Source organism: Pollicipes pollicipes, unplaced genomic scaffold, assembly GCF_011947565.3.
Source record: "Pollicipes pollicipes isolate AB1234 unplaced genomic scaffold, Ppol_2.1 Scaffold_3087;HRSCAF=3621_pilon_pilon_pilon, whole genome shotgun sequence".
Lineage (NCBI taxonomy): Eukaryota > Metazoa > Arthropoda > Thecostraca > Pollicipedomorpha > Pollicipedidae > Pollicipes > Pollicipes pollicipes.
Window position 1 is genome coordinate 7188640 of NW_023596225.1, and position 14587 is coordinate 7203226.

The window sequence follows — 14587 nt, forward strand, 5'->3', positions numbered from 1 at the left end:
TCCCACCATTAAACATCTTAGACATCTTGTATTAATCATTGGATAATGTACGCTGACATCTCATATCCAGTTCTCTCGCATTGCGAATAGCAAACTAGCTGGATGCAGCTGCTGGCACGTCATCGGGGCAAGACTTATCGTCGTGACATGGGCGTCATCTCCGGCCATGACAATCGTTTCTTTCTATCGATGGATGCGAACGGCCATCACTGTTGTTGCCCACACCAACCATATCCAAGAAAAGCATAGCAATCCTTGGGCCAAGTTGAGTCTTCGTTTTCTCTGCTTGTGTGGCATTGGCTTATGGTTCGATCTTGCACTGGCACTTGCACTTGCACCTTGAATAACGTTCTGTCTAGTTCAGGGCCTTGAACCTTTGAAGCCTTTACACTTAACACGGGCAATGGTCGTTAATATCTACCTGGTGCAGTATAAACCTGCCTGAGGACGCGATGGCCGTGTAGTTTACCACCTTCACTTCCTCTTGGGCGCCCGGGTCCGAGCTGCGACTGCACCATGGCCATTGAGCGCCGACATGGCAACTGCAGCCGCTGGCACTTCATGAAGTGTACGACGACTGCGCTGGCGTCCCTTCTGGTAGAAAAGCACAATCTGGCTTCCCGGTTTCAAACATATGTAGACAAGGCACATTTCGCTTAAAATTACCATAGCCATTTAAGCAAGCTTTATTGTTTTCCCACGTAGCATTATATTAATATATGATAATTTTTGTCATGTTATCAGGTTAATTCATCTGCAAACTGCTCTTATTTGCTTTGTCATTGCGATAAGGCACGGCTTGCATCATTCCAGTGTGGGCAGGTAAATCCCGTACTGCGGACTTCAATATAAAAGCGTGAAAGGAATCGATTCCGTTATCGTCACAAGCATCAATATCTTTTTTATTCGTATTCATCCTTGCTCTTGCTCATCACTCTGCATTATTTGTCGACTCATAATAGCTGTTGTCGAATACCACGCAAAAAACACAAAAAGAGATGACCCGAGCTTGGGTCATACCAGTTGGCTTAAACACAACTGTTTCATTTCATCCCTTCGTTTCATACCCTTCTTCTTCGTTCTACAGTAGTGGGACATAATAGAACTATTCTAATTATTGATGTCAAAAGCGGAAATATCTGATAATGGACAGAATACAAATACCACTTATTGTCTACACTAAGGCTTGTATGAGGAAAACTGGTTTTGGGTGGGTAGGCACACGCTCCGGTCGGATTAATTTGACCTCCCAGGTGTTTCCAAAATAACGTCCTAGCGGTGCGGCGTAGTAATACCAAATCTTACAGACCTGTACACAACTAAATTGCGGAACTTATACAACAAAGATCATTTTTCTCTATAGAGTCACTAACTCGTAATAGGGTGCAACCAGGTTATAGCTGTCCGTCAAGACCATCGTTATTGAAACTTTTGCTCTGAGTGATAGAGGGCTTCATACAACGCTGGGATGGTTTGAGTGATAGAGGGCTTCATACAACGCTGGGATGGTTTGAGTGATAGAGGGCTTCATACAACGCTGGGATGGTTTGAGTGATAGAGGGCTTCATACAACGCTGGGATGGTTTCCTAAACAGTTAAACAATTGCTCTATCAAAATTACAGCTCTTTTCGTTATCCTTGGTTCAGGTACGAGGACTAGATGAAGATCAAAACTAACTGCAGTAGGGTTAGTGAAAAAACATGCCATATATGTAAGCTTCACGCTGCTTTCGAGATCCTTGATCACAAGGGGGCCGGCAAATGTCCTATGTTGATTTCTTAAATGTCATTGGCGGCTGCTGGCCTAAATGACTTTGATCATATTTTCTCCAAGAAGCATGTCATCAAGAGTGGTGCCTTGCACGTTGGTTTTTTTAAATTACAAATAACAATAACCCTGAAATCCTCGTCCTTTGAAGCTTCGCAACGTCAGATAAGGTGAGCTCGTTATGTGAGGATGTCTGAGGCCATTCGGACGCTGCTGTCGGGTTTCAACTTGTTTGGCTTTATTAACCCGTAGATCACGTCCTAGATACATACATATTTGACAACTGTGAGTCTACATGAATTCCTTTTTGCCCGGGAATTTATGTTTTGAGACCTCAGAATTTGTGCGTTAGACCTTTCAGAGTTTGAACTTGTTTGACCCTATTAACCCAAAGATCACGCCCTAGAAATAAACATTTGACGACTATGAGCTCACATGGATTCCTACTTGCCCTGGGAATTTAGACCTCCTAATTTGGGGTATCTTAGCGGCTCAAATTGACCCCCGCCCAAGCACGCCGTTTTCAACCGACTGCCCGGACACGCATGAAGGTTAGCTCAATGACAAATGGATTACAAATTTCTAAAAAAGGTGGATGCTGTGCTCAACCTTTATGAAAATAGCAATTTTACAATGTGTGTATGAGATGAAACTTTAGCAAGGAAGAGGAGACGCTGTCGCGTTACAATCACATTCCATTCATTCAACACAACTCGCAGGCTGATATTCCGTAGGATGATACTCGGGTGGGTTGATGCCTCCGTAGGTTGATGCTCGTAGGATGATACTCCGTAGGTTGATGCTCCGTAGGTTGATACTTCGTAGACTGATACTCCGTAGGTTGATGACTCAGTAGGTTGATACTCCGTAGGTTGATACTCCGTAGGTTGATACTTCGTAGGTTGAATGTACAACCTCCGTGGTACATTCCATTCATTCGACACAACTCCCTGAGTTGAAGTGAAAAAAACATTGCAGGGCCAGTATCCCAAAGCATGCAAAGTTTTATATGTACGTTATTCTGATGTCTGTGCTTTGCTACGCAATTTTGGGATGCTCCCTAATATTTAGCACAAGCGATTTAGTTTAAATCAAAATGATGAGCTTCAGCACGCCACCCGAACACTGATAACAAGCTGATCTTATCAGAAATATATTCCACTTGGAATGGGGGGCTCGACCAGCACGACCCAAATAGGTATTTTTCTTAGGCCCGTGAAACATAAAATCCCTTTTTTCCGGTGGATGAAGGTTGGGTCTGACAGCGCTGCCGGCGACTACAGCCACTGTCGTTTGACTGGCATGTGTCGTGTGCCGGGGCGTGGATCATCCACCGCGGCATATGCCACCAGCGGTTTTGTTCCTTTTGGCGAAATGCAGAGGCAGAAACGCGGAAGTAGAGGAAGGGTGCAAGAGATAGGCATGGCTACCATGATCTCCGTTTTGAATACATACAAACATTAACGCCTAGGTAAGGCAGTAAGTAATAACCTTATTCCTCGGACAAAAAAACAGGAGAATCGAGGTATACATGGGTATCGTGGCAATGGCTGGCAATCGCTCCTTGCTCTAAATCCCCTGAATGTTGGTGTCCTGTAAAAACTGTGGCTTGCTGATTAAAAAAGCTACCGAAAAAATCGGGTAGGTATCATCGGCAGGCAATTTTGAATTAACTTGTGCTATTGTTACAATAAAGGCTTGATGCCAAAATAGCAGCCCATATATATTTCCATTCTCCTGATTTTTCTCCGGGAAATAAGGATATATTATCGTCTGATCTATTTGAATATTATTCCTCGCAAAATGCACTGAACAGCTTACGAACATTAACGCCAGTTAGTGCGTGAAAAATCACCTATGTAAGCTGGTTTGACCTACAATTTTGGGGTCATTCCATCGTTTCTGTGCATAAATAAACAACCTAACACCACACAAATCCAAGATGCATTTTGTCGCCGTCGGTAATGGCTGGAAAGTTTTTTCTGAAAGCTGGAAAGCAGCTTTTCATGTGACACAACTTTTCAGTTGTTTTCCTAACTTGGCACAACCTGGGGTGTGCTGTTGTCTGAGTCGCGTGGGGGTGAGGGACAAAATCACTACTCCGCCAGGCCAGCAGCCTAACGCAGATTCTTGAAATTAAATCGGCAAGAGAAAACTGACGTCAACATTCGCAAGACATGGCAAAATTACCATATCGGCTAAGATTAATGATTAACACATAACTGGTGGCGTCACGCCACCTTAAATGTCTAAAATTTGAGTGTGTTCCGACCTTATCTACCTTCCTCTCTTCTTCCTTTTCCCAGTCTCGACCAGCTAGCGTAGCTAAATGATGAGGAAAAACCCCATAACATCGGCCAGCAAACGAGGGTATGTTCTTCCGTGAGGGGCAAACGACGGAAGTGAGCGAGCAATCGGCTCACGATCAGATGGCGAACGTAACACCAACCACAAGCTTCACGATTAGTTCTGTTCGTAAAGGATGCTGCATGGCCATAACGACAAAAGTGCATAATTTGCGGCTGACCATTCCCCACTTGTAGCCCTATGACGGCCTCGGTGAATACCGTCGGCAATCGCCTGCGGCGGTTACGTGACCATCCACCAAGCGGCGCGAGTATCATCACGTGATCGTCCAGCGAGTCAGGGTGGGGAGGGGTTGGGGGGAGGGGGCGTGACGGGCGGACGCGTCACCGCGGCCGGTGTCGGTGTCACGGCCCACTCTCAGCCGCCTGTAATTAGAATGGATACGCGGCGTCCATCGCCCCCCAGCACGGAGCCGACTGGCACGGCGCGGGGCGGCGGCGGCGGCGGCGCCAACTGCCCCGCCCGCGCACGCCAGCCCCCCGCCGCAAAAACGGCGTGGCCCCGTCGCCAGGGCGGGGCCCGTGTCAGCCCGTGTCAGCCGCCGTCAGAGCAGCCACCGGCCCTCAGCCCTCAGACCAGACCGGGCCTCCGGAGCGTAGCCGGGACCGAGACGGCGGCATCTTGCCGGACGAAGTCGGTCGGGGATATATGAACAGCTGATAAGCTGGGGAAGCACGTAGCGATGGCGCACACATATGCGTGCACGCGTCCAGAGCTTCGGGCCGACTCCTGGGGCTGGCAGGGGTCAAGGCCAGGAAAGCACTGGTCGGCCAACCGCTGCCGGCCACGCGTGGCCAAACCAGGCCGGCCCCGAGCACAGTCCAGCCGGACGCCGCGCGGTAACTGACGCGGCTGGCGTTTTTTCCGTTTTACCTTCCGTGATCCGCGACCGTAGCCCTGTACATTTTAAGGACGCGATACAAGAGCGTATCCTGCTAAAACACTTGCACGTGAGCTACGCCCTCTTAGCATAGGGTGGCTGCCGTGTTTTCGTGTGCGCCATGTCTGTTCTTTTACAACGAATATCACCATTGAAACATTGCTCACCCGAGAGCACACTGAGCGCTAAAAGCAAGCTCACTCCTAGTCTCTGGAATAAGTTCCAAACTTCTCCAGACATAGCAAACTTTGCTATACATGTTATTGACTATATCATTCACTCTGCTTTAAAATGTTTTTAATGCCAGATCAGGCTGCTGTGCTTTTGACCTGATCAATGAGAGCCTGGGCGGCTATATTGGGGTTATGCATGCAACTATCCGCCAGTTCCCTGTCTTGTTTGTAATTGTCTTGACTTAATTATTAGTTTGGTTGGTAGCCTATTAGTTTGGTGTGTCCTAGTCAAGACCAAGCGTACAAGGTCACATCAAGTCACCGGCAGAGGTACTCGATTGAGTTGAGCCCAAGTCATCCGTGATGACTATATGCGGTCGGCAAATACGACATACTTGCATCGTATATCAGCTGAGGAAGTTAACATATCCGAACCAATCATCACGGACTAGGATCCCCCAAAGTCGCCGGAGGCTTTGTGAACCAGAAGAAGAAAATACTTAGTCCAGGAAGCTGACCTGACTTGTCATTGACATGACTTCTTCTAGGTTCCGGACCTCGCTTGACGTCATGGTATGGCCCTGACCCGAAAGAGCATGCTCTTCCGCTATTTGTTTGCGACGATCACGGACAAGCGTTAACAGGAAACAGAGCAGTTTGCGTGTGGAGTTTGGGCCTCGAAATCAACAAACCCAGTAAAATGACATGGAAATGAATCGCATTGAATGTTTTGTCACAGTCTATGTTAATTTATTATTCATTTCAATACTTTTTGCTGCCTGCAGAAAAATGTCAACTCGGAACAGCAGACGCCATTTTGACTTGAACAAAGTGCGGTGTCCGTCAGTTCTGAACGTTCCATCAAAATCAACTCAAAACAATTTAAATTTGGCCACTTTGGATATAACCGATGTAATTTGTGCTGCTTTTTTGTAAAACCGAATTTCGGTTAACCGTGCACAAGAGCTATTGGGCATTTTGAGGCATTTTAAGTGAGCGCTCGTCTTCATGTATTTACGTTAAATGAAGAAATCATAAACTAGCATTCAAATCCTTGCGTTTATCATGATAGTAAAAGCGGGTCGGACCTACATTATCACGTATCTTAGCTATTACGTCCGGTTCCTGTTCTGAAGTACGCGGCCACTTCGACGCCGGCAGCTCACTGTCAACGCTGCGCTGACATATTTTTTATAGGTACCACTGCCTGACCCCTCGGTTTTTCGTAAAGTTTTTTTATAACAACGCGTTGAAACTTCTAAGAATTTGTTTACTCGGCAAAAAAATATCAGGGACATTTCTACGCGTTTTAACTTGAGCATCGTCACTCGTCGTGGCGTTCTGCTCATCATTTATCAAATTCCTAGGTTGGGGAATGTAACGCTTGCGTTTCTTTGGATTGCTTTTAGCATTGCAAATCTGTAGTCGCCCACCGAAAACGCTGGGAGCGGCCGCTGTAAGGCCGGTTGGCCTCCTGCCTTATTTGGGACTGACGGGTGCCCTGTTCCGGCGAGGCTGGTCACTGTGTTGTGGGAGGCAGGCTGCTGCCCTCGCTCTGAGCACCCGACCTCCATTCATTGGACTTTGCCCTGACTGCTGCGTTAGTTCTTGCGGGCCCGGCAGCTGCGGTGCGTCTGCTGGTGCCGGGTCTGTTCGAATCGGCTGCCTCTGCGCTGTGTCGGTTCGGACCGGCTGCCTCTGCGCCGGGTCTGTTGGGACCGGCTGCCTCCGCGTCTGTTGGGGCTTCTGCGCTGAGTCAGTTGGGACCGGCCGCTGCGATTGTTCCAGTGAGGCGACTGGTTCGCCAGCGGACTGGTTCGGTGTCCCACGGCTCCGGTGATGCCGGCCGCTGCCCCAGCTCCGGTATCTCGCGCCACCATCGAGGTTCGAATGTGACGTACTGCTATGCCAACTCTGGTAGGACCAGCATGGCAGCCCATCTGGCGGGACTGACCGCCGTACGACAGCTCTGGTGGGGCTGGCCGCCGTGCGACAGCTCTGATGGGGCCGGCATGGCAGCCCGTCTGGCGGGACTGACCGCCGTGCGACAGCTCTGGTGGGACTGGCTGCTGCTCGACAGCTCTGGTGGGACCGACCGCTGTGTGACAGCTTTGGTGGTCTGTTGGGAATGGCTGCTGTGTGACAGCTCTGGTGGTCTATTGGGACTTGTTGCTGTGTGACAGCTCTGGTGGTCTGCTGAGACTGGCCGTTGTGCGACAGCTCTGGTGGTCTGTTGGCACTGGCTGCTGTGTAACAGCCCTGGCAGGGCAGACCGTTGTGCGACAGCTCTGGAGGTCTGTTGGGACTGACCGTTGTGCGACAGCTCTGGTGGCCTGTTGGGAATAGCTGCTGTGTGACAGCTTCGGCCACGTGTAAGCGATCGGCTAGGAAACGACCTTGACGCCATTTGACCGGGGATGGAAGGTCTCTGCAGGGCAGAACGACGCAGACAGAACGCAGACGCAGAACTTCAAGAGGCGAAACAGCGCAATGGATGTTTTATTCTTCTACATGCTATTCATGTGAACAACCCGAATGCTATGAGAATGAAGTATGCCGCTACTACTTACCCAAAATGCTCAAATGGATAAGCTATACAGGACAAAATAATTATGTTAGTGATATTTGTATCGTAAGACGACATGATAAACAAAGGCAAGTGGGCCTTTCCACACCGTACGGCGAAGAGCACTGCTGGGGACGGGAAAGATCATGTGAGATCATTTTTCAAGGATTATTTTTGCCTGCAGGCTAGTACGCTCCTCACTATGGACAGTATGACTCTTATCCTGAACAGTACAGTTCTCGTCCTCAATAGCACAGCGCTCGTCCTTAACAGTACAGTCTTTGTCTTCAACAGCGCAGCCCTCGTCCTCAGTAGCACAGTTCTCGTATACAGACAGTTGTTATTGATGATGCATTATCTAAATGCAGCCCTGAAGGGCCCATGCTGGGCATAGAATGGGATGATACCAAAAAAGCCGCAAACCCCGAGATAGGAAATTTGACCCATAAAAGTGCTAAGCGGCGATGCAGCCTGTAGAGTGCTAAGCGGCCATGCAGCCTGTGGAGAGAAATGTACGTGCCGTAGCCAATAACAGCTTATCATGATAAAACGCTAACAGCTCTGGATACGCGGAGATCAAAAGGCGAGGACAATGACAATACGAAACTTGTTGTAATTCTGTGGTTGTATTTAACAATCATTTAGCATTTTATTAATGAGTGACTACGATGACGATTTTTCGACCTGATTTCACGTATAGGATTGAAATGAACCAAAATCCATTCCATGGTAGACTGTCTTATCAGTCGGTACGTTAACGGTGTTGTAACAGACACCTACACAGGCAGCCACTGTTTTGGTCATGGTACAGCAGGCCAAAAGCCGACTTGGCAAATATATCAATGTTCAAGATTTCTAGGAAGGCTTTCCAACAACAATCCTACGTGCATACAGCTTGTGCTATCGCATGCCATGTCGGCAGTAACCCGCATGCCGTGTCCGTGCCGGGTGGTGCCATCTCTGCAGCCTGTCCCCGGCCGGCAAGGGGGGTGGGGCTATGGGACCGTCCGGCACCGTTCGGCACCAATTAGTCGGCCCGCTGGCACCGCCTGGCGTTCCGGCGCGGCCCGGAGGGCTGCCGACTGACAGTGCCGGCTGCGTGCCGTCCCCACCCCCACCCTCTCCCCCAGCCAGCCAGGTGGGCCATCGACACGGAGCCGATAGTGCACTGGCACGTGTGGCCCACCGAATGATAACTAGGGGGAGGGGAGGGGTGAGGCGGCGCGTCCTGATCTTGACCGCCCTCAGCGCGTGGCTCAAGCACAGCGTGGCCGTGATCCCAGGGAACCCATTCAGCAATGCCGGGGGTGAGAAGGTTGCATTGCAAGTGTATCAGACACGGTGGCTGAGGTAAGGACTACTCAGGCTGAGTAAAAAGAGTGGAGTGTCAGCTGATCGGAGAGAGAAGAAGCGAAAGTGAGCCATTTGCACCAAAACGCAGTTCATGCCGCCTTACATTGTGTTGTGAGTTTCCTAGCAATTTGTAGGATAAATATTTCTGTTTGACATCTGACTGGCGCTGACTGGTGGTGACCGTTCGAAAAGCCTGTAGCAGGTCTTGGCGCACAGACAGCCAGTGGCCGTTTCAGTCACGTCGAAAACCCAGCCACGGAAGTTCTTCACTGATAAGACTGTCATGCTTGTACCCGCTTCCCCCCCCCCCCCCCCCCCCCCCCCCCCTCCCCGTACATAAGGCCACTCACGCATCCATCCGTTACCCTCCGCGCTGTAATCTTTTCCCAACTGCTTACCACCCCGCTTGGGATACTCCATCCTCTATCGGCACACACCACCGTTTTGAACACTCCACCCTCTATCCGTATACCCACCCGTTTGGAATATTGCACCCCTTTGCCCATATATCCACCAGTTCGGAATGCTCAGATTCGGTCAGAAAGCTGATTTGCTTCGAATGACTAAATCTTTGTTCAAACTAAAAATAATCCTCCCCTGTCACAACATGCCCACTCATTACAAACATATGTTTGCTGTATTTAATACGTTTAATATGTGTTGTACAGTGTGTGTTGTATCTGCACTGTTCGCATACGCCATGCAAATATATGTTATATCTGCAAATATCTGTCATGTGCAAGATATGTTTGAACATTTAACATGACAAGATGCTTATTACAAAAACACACACACACACACACACACACACACACACACACACACACATATATATATATATATATATATATATATATATATATATATATATATATACATAGCTAAGTAGGTGAAAACATAAAGCGAGAGGCATAACCCCGAATTTAGGGGCTTGCTTTAAATATTAAACGATTTTCAAACATATTCTGTCGAAAGTCGCAGGAGTTCGGACACAATCTGGCATTTCCCCAGAGGAATGTTCCGGCTACTTGCCTGTGTCATACGTGCATTTGATGTAATGTATATTATCGTTGTCAAACCGCGTTCAAGAGCAGCATCCCCCTGGGGATGTTGCTCAACGACACCAACACATCCGCCCACGACACATCCCTCTAAGGGATGTGCCAGGACGCTTATACATCGATGCGAGAAGCACAATCATTCAACAACAGGCATTGCAACTAACCTCAAGCTTGAACAACTTGGACACTTTCTGCAGATTGTTACCAGCTGGCCCAAAACAAATTGAGTGGAGCTGTAATGAGCAGCTCATGATAACCTATAATACCAGTCCTGGAAGCAGGAGCGCATTCAGTGAGCTACCAGGGCAAAGTGCCACCCCCTTACGAAATTTACATGTGTTTGCGGATGCGTGAATAAATGCAAGAATGAAAACAGGAAGTGGATTGAAATACAAAAAGTGGATTGAAAACGTGTCATTTTGCTACGCAGTATGTAAGAAAATCCCGCGACTGCTGGTACTGTTGCGACCGAGCCTTCGGTTCGCAGCTGTGCGCCTCTCCATTCACGAAATCCTGCAAACCCCCGTGGTGGCAAACGTGTGTCAGCCTTCATGCAGGTAAAGTACGGCTGTTTGAAATACAAATCTCATTGCGAGACGATACTTGCCATAAATGTCGCAAATGTTTTGCTGATGACAGTTGGTGATGACATAAGCCTTCTAAGACTTGCGCAGGCACGTTTAGCAAGATTCCATAACATACAGCTCAATAGGCACCCTAAACATTATACTTACTTCTGTGACGCGTTCTGATAGTTGAAGCTTGGCTGCGGCATTACATATCAGAGTGGGCTATCTTTGTTTGCGCGCATTTGGTAACTTCAAGTCTTTATAGCGCATTCAAAACTATGAAAAAAGCTTTCGCTCGTGATATTTGCGACCATGATTGAAATAAACTAGTATTTTTAGATACTTCTGCGTGCTATGCCGCTGAGCTGATCATCGAACGCCAATAACAATATTGTTGGGCTTGTTCCTATGCCTGCTACTAAGGCTTTTCAATTCCTAAACAACCACTTAACAAAGATGTTTTAAGTGGCAGATACTTTCACTCATCCGAGATGATTTCAAAGAAAACAGTCACTTGCTTTCAGCAGGTTTGGTTTTCATGATTTTCTAGACTAATGTTTGAGATTAAGCTACTGACAAGCAGGCAAAGAAGTAGCATGTTACTCTGGTATACGTGTATATGGTGCATTTTGTAGAATTTTAGCAATGTTCATACCCGTTTCCTAAAAGTTTCCAAATTTTATGTCAGATCTATCAATCTGGGTACTCAAAGGCTTATGCCGCCGGTGACGACCTCTATCAGCTGCATGTGCACGCGTCTGCAGCATGCCTCTCCATTCCCGAGTGAGCAAGTGGCCGGCCAGACCGTGCAGGCCTCTCCAGTCGAAGACCACCTGCCGCCACCGGCTCTCCCTTCCCCTCACCCCGTCAGGAGCGGCCTGCAAGCGGCAGTGGCCGGAAAAGTCCATATTTTGCAGCGGAGCGAGGGACAGGCCCATCACCTCTGCCTGGTTCTCGCCGGGTGGTTGGAGCGCACCCTCGAAACCAGAGGTGTGCGCTCCAAACCAGCGCGTCGACGCCGGAGCGTGCCCGGAAGAGCGCGGCCCAGAGCAAGCCGAGGCTCCTCCTCCCGGCGCGCCGCACGACCTGCTTGTTTGCGTGCTCGGGACTCGCAGCGGTGGCCGGTGCTGCCGGCCGGGTGGAGACCCGGGGCCGGCTGCCAGTGGTAGTCGCCGCGCCGGAGAGCTCTCTGCGGTTACAGGGCATAGTTCTGCCAAAGTAAGCAGCTGCCGCACGGCCGGGAGCGAGTAGTCTTCGGGCTATACATTAGCGTCTCCACACGGCGCGGTGCCTGCGGTTTTTTGTTCTGCGCTCAAGTTGAATGGGTTTCCATGTATCTTTTACCCGTGAGTAAAGTGGAAAGTTGAGATTGTGTTGAATCGCGTTAGCCAAGAGCAAACTGAATACTGGAAACGTGAAAAAATGCTGATAGCTCCCATATCTCTTGTCTCTTCCCCTACCCCACATCTTCCGGAGCCTATCTTTTCCTCCTCTTTCCTTAGCTTCCTTTCTCCTGTCTTAGATCTCCTTGCCTCCGACCAATGACTTGCCTTGTCTTTCTCCTCTTCCCTTTCTCTTTCATTCTCACGCGCTATATTTATAGTTACCTCGTTTTTCATTCTCTTGTATTACATTTCTATTTCCTTCTCTTTGATTTCTTTATTCCTTCTTTCTTCTTTCTTGCTCTCTCTCTCTCTCTCTCTCTCTCCTCTCTCTCTCTTTCTCTCTCTCTTTTGTTTGTCTATCCCATTTCCTCATTTCCAATTCCCCCTTTCTTCGTGAAGTTATCACACATTTGGTACATCGCTATCGCTATTATCGCTAGCAGCGTTCTATAGTATGACTCCTCTTAGCATTCACACTATCATCCAATATATTTCCGGCGCTGTTAACAAAGACTTTCATTCAACGAAAGACCCATCAAAAACTATGTTGCAAAACATTGTTGAGTGTAAAAACACTGGCATTACGTTGAGTGTAAATTACGTTTTACACTGGCACGTGGCCTCTCTGCCAGTACATCACTTTTCCAACAACAAAGAAATTTGGACATCTTTTTAGTATCTGAACTGGTGACACTCCTCCTGCTGCAAACGTCTCCTGAAAGACAATGTCCTGCGCATGCTTGTTTCTCCCTTGCAAAGGTCCCAGAGGCCATGTAGCCAAGCTGCTGGTCCGCTGCCGATAATGAACGATGAGAGGCACGTGCTCTGCCCCCGGCATTCGTGAGTGCAGGCGGGCTTGCCGCGGAGCTCTAATAACAGAAGCCTCCCAGTTATCTCGCTGCAGTCTGACCGTGAAGCAGTAAATGTACGTGAGCAGCTTGATGCAGTGTGAGCGGCAGGCATGCTCATTTGACACATGCAATGTAGTATGCACCTCTGGTCGGACTCTACCGAATGAGGAGCAGCACAGACATTACGCAATGTGCCAGGTTAACACGAACCCGTGGGAGACATTGACCCCCTTATTTGCCCCCGGATAACTTCAGAACGGTACGCGACGAAGCAGCGAGAAACTAGCATAGCTGTAGGTAATTAGATAGCTGATATTACTAACGAGAAGATCATTTTACACGTCGCGATGAAGCTGACCTCTGGCGTGTCAGAGTCAGGCGATGGTTGTCAGCAGGAGAATTATGGGGACAACTCTCGAACTCGTGCAATAGTGGAGCCTTAGACGAAGTCATACAATTTTGATATTTTTTTTTGACGATTATAGCTGTTCACCCTACTATTAGTTACACGCATCGGATGCGCGTACATAGCCATAGCCTATGAACCGCGCATCTGCCTGGGTCATACTTTCGCTGATTGCGTCCCACTTTCCGACAGCTATCGCCGCCGCACACAATAAATGCTTTTCCCCATCTCACGTATATTCACAATGGGCATTCATTTGGAGATGAGGACCCCAAGCCAGTTTGTGTTGCATATAGAATATCTAACACACAACTCCTTTTTATATTCGCAGATGGCTGGTGGTTATCGATAATTATTTCTTGGACACCGGGGTATCAAATATAAATTAACGGAATATTTGAGCCTCATGTGTGACTGACAACGTGTTTAGTAAATCGTCTTGGATCCCATCTGGAGCACCATCGCTCATGTCTTACACATTGCACTTATTCTCATGACGTCATTTGATTTTTGACACGCGCCTCACGCGCTTAAACAAACATCTAGAACGGATCATTAACTCATTGCGATTAAGATCTAAGGAGCATAATTATGTGCGTGCGTGTATGTATGTGTGTGTTTGTATGTCTGTCTGCCTGTCTGTCTTTCTGTCTACACGCATGTTTTAGCTCAGACACACAGCACAGACGTCGGCATATGTTTGCCGTGAATTACATATGCGACGGGTTGCGCCTTCGTGACGATTCGCAGCTTACGCTCACAACCCTCCGCTTACACGACACCTGGGTCCCAGTGTTGAGAGGGACATGCTATGGTATTAAGAACAGGACATATGTTTTCCTGTATGCAGGAAACAATGTTATGCAAATGTCGAGACGCGGGAAACATAAGGCAAAGGGATAGCCACGGTGAATATAGCGTTCTCACACGAAAGGGACTTGCAATTGACAAAGCTAATTAAGCAAGCTGAGCAGTTAAGAAGAGCTCATTAGGCCCGCTGAGATGCGAACCCATGTTGTGTAGCTGGGGTGCTTGTTTTTCCAACGCCAACAGCGTCTCACCTTGCGCAGCAAAGCGAGCCGGAACAACAGCTATGCGACGTCCTGAAGGCGTGGAGCAGAGCGTTGCACGTGCGAGGTATTCTAATTATCTCCAAATGTTAAACAGCTTATGAATGGTTTGCTGACATTCGTTTCATAATGTTGAGA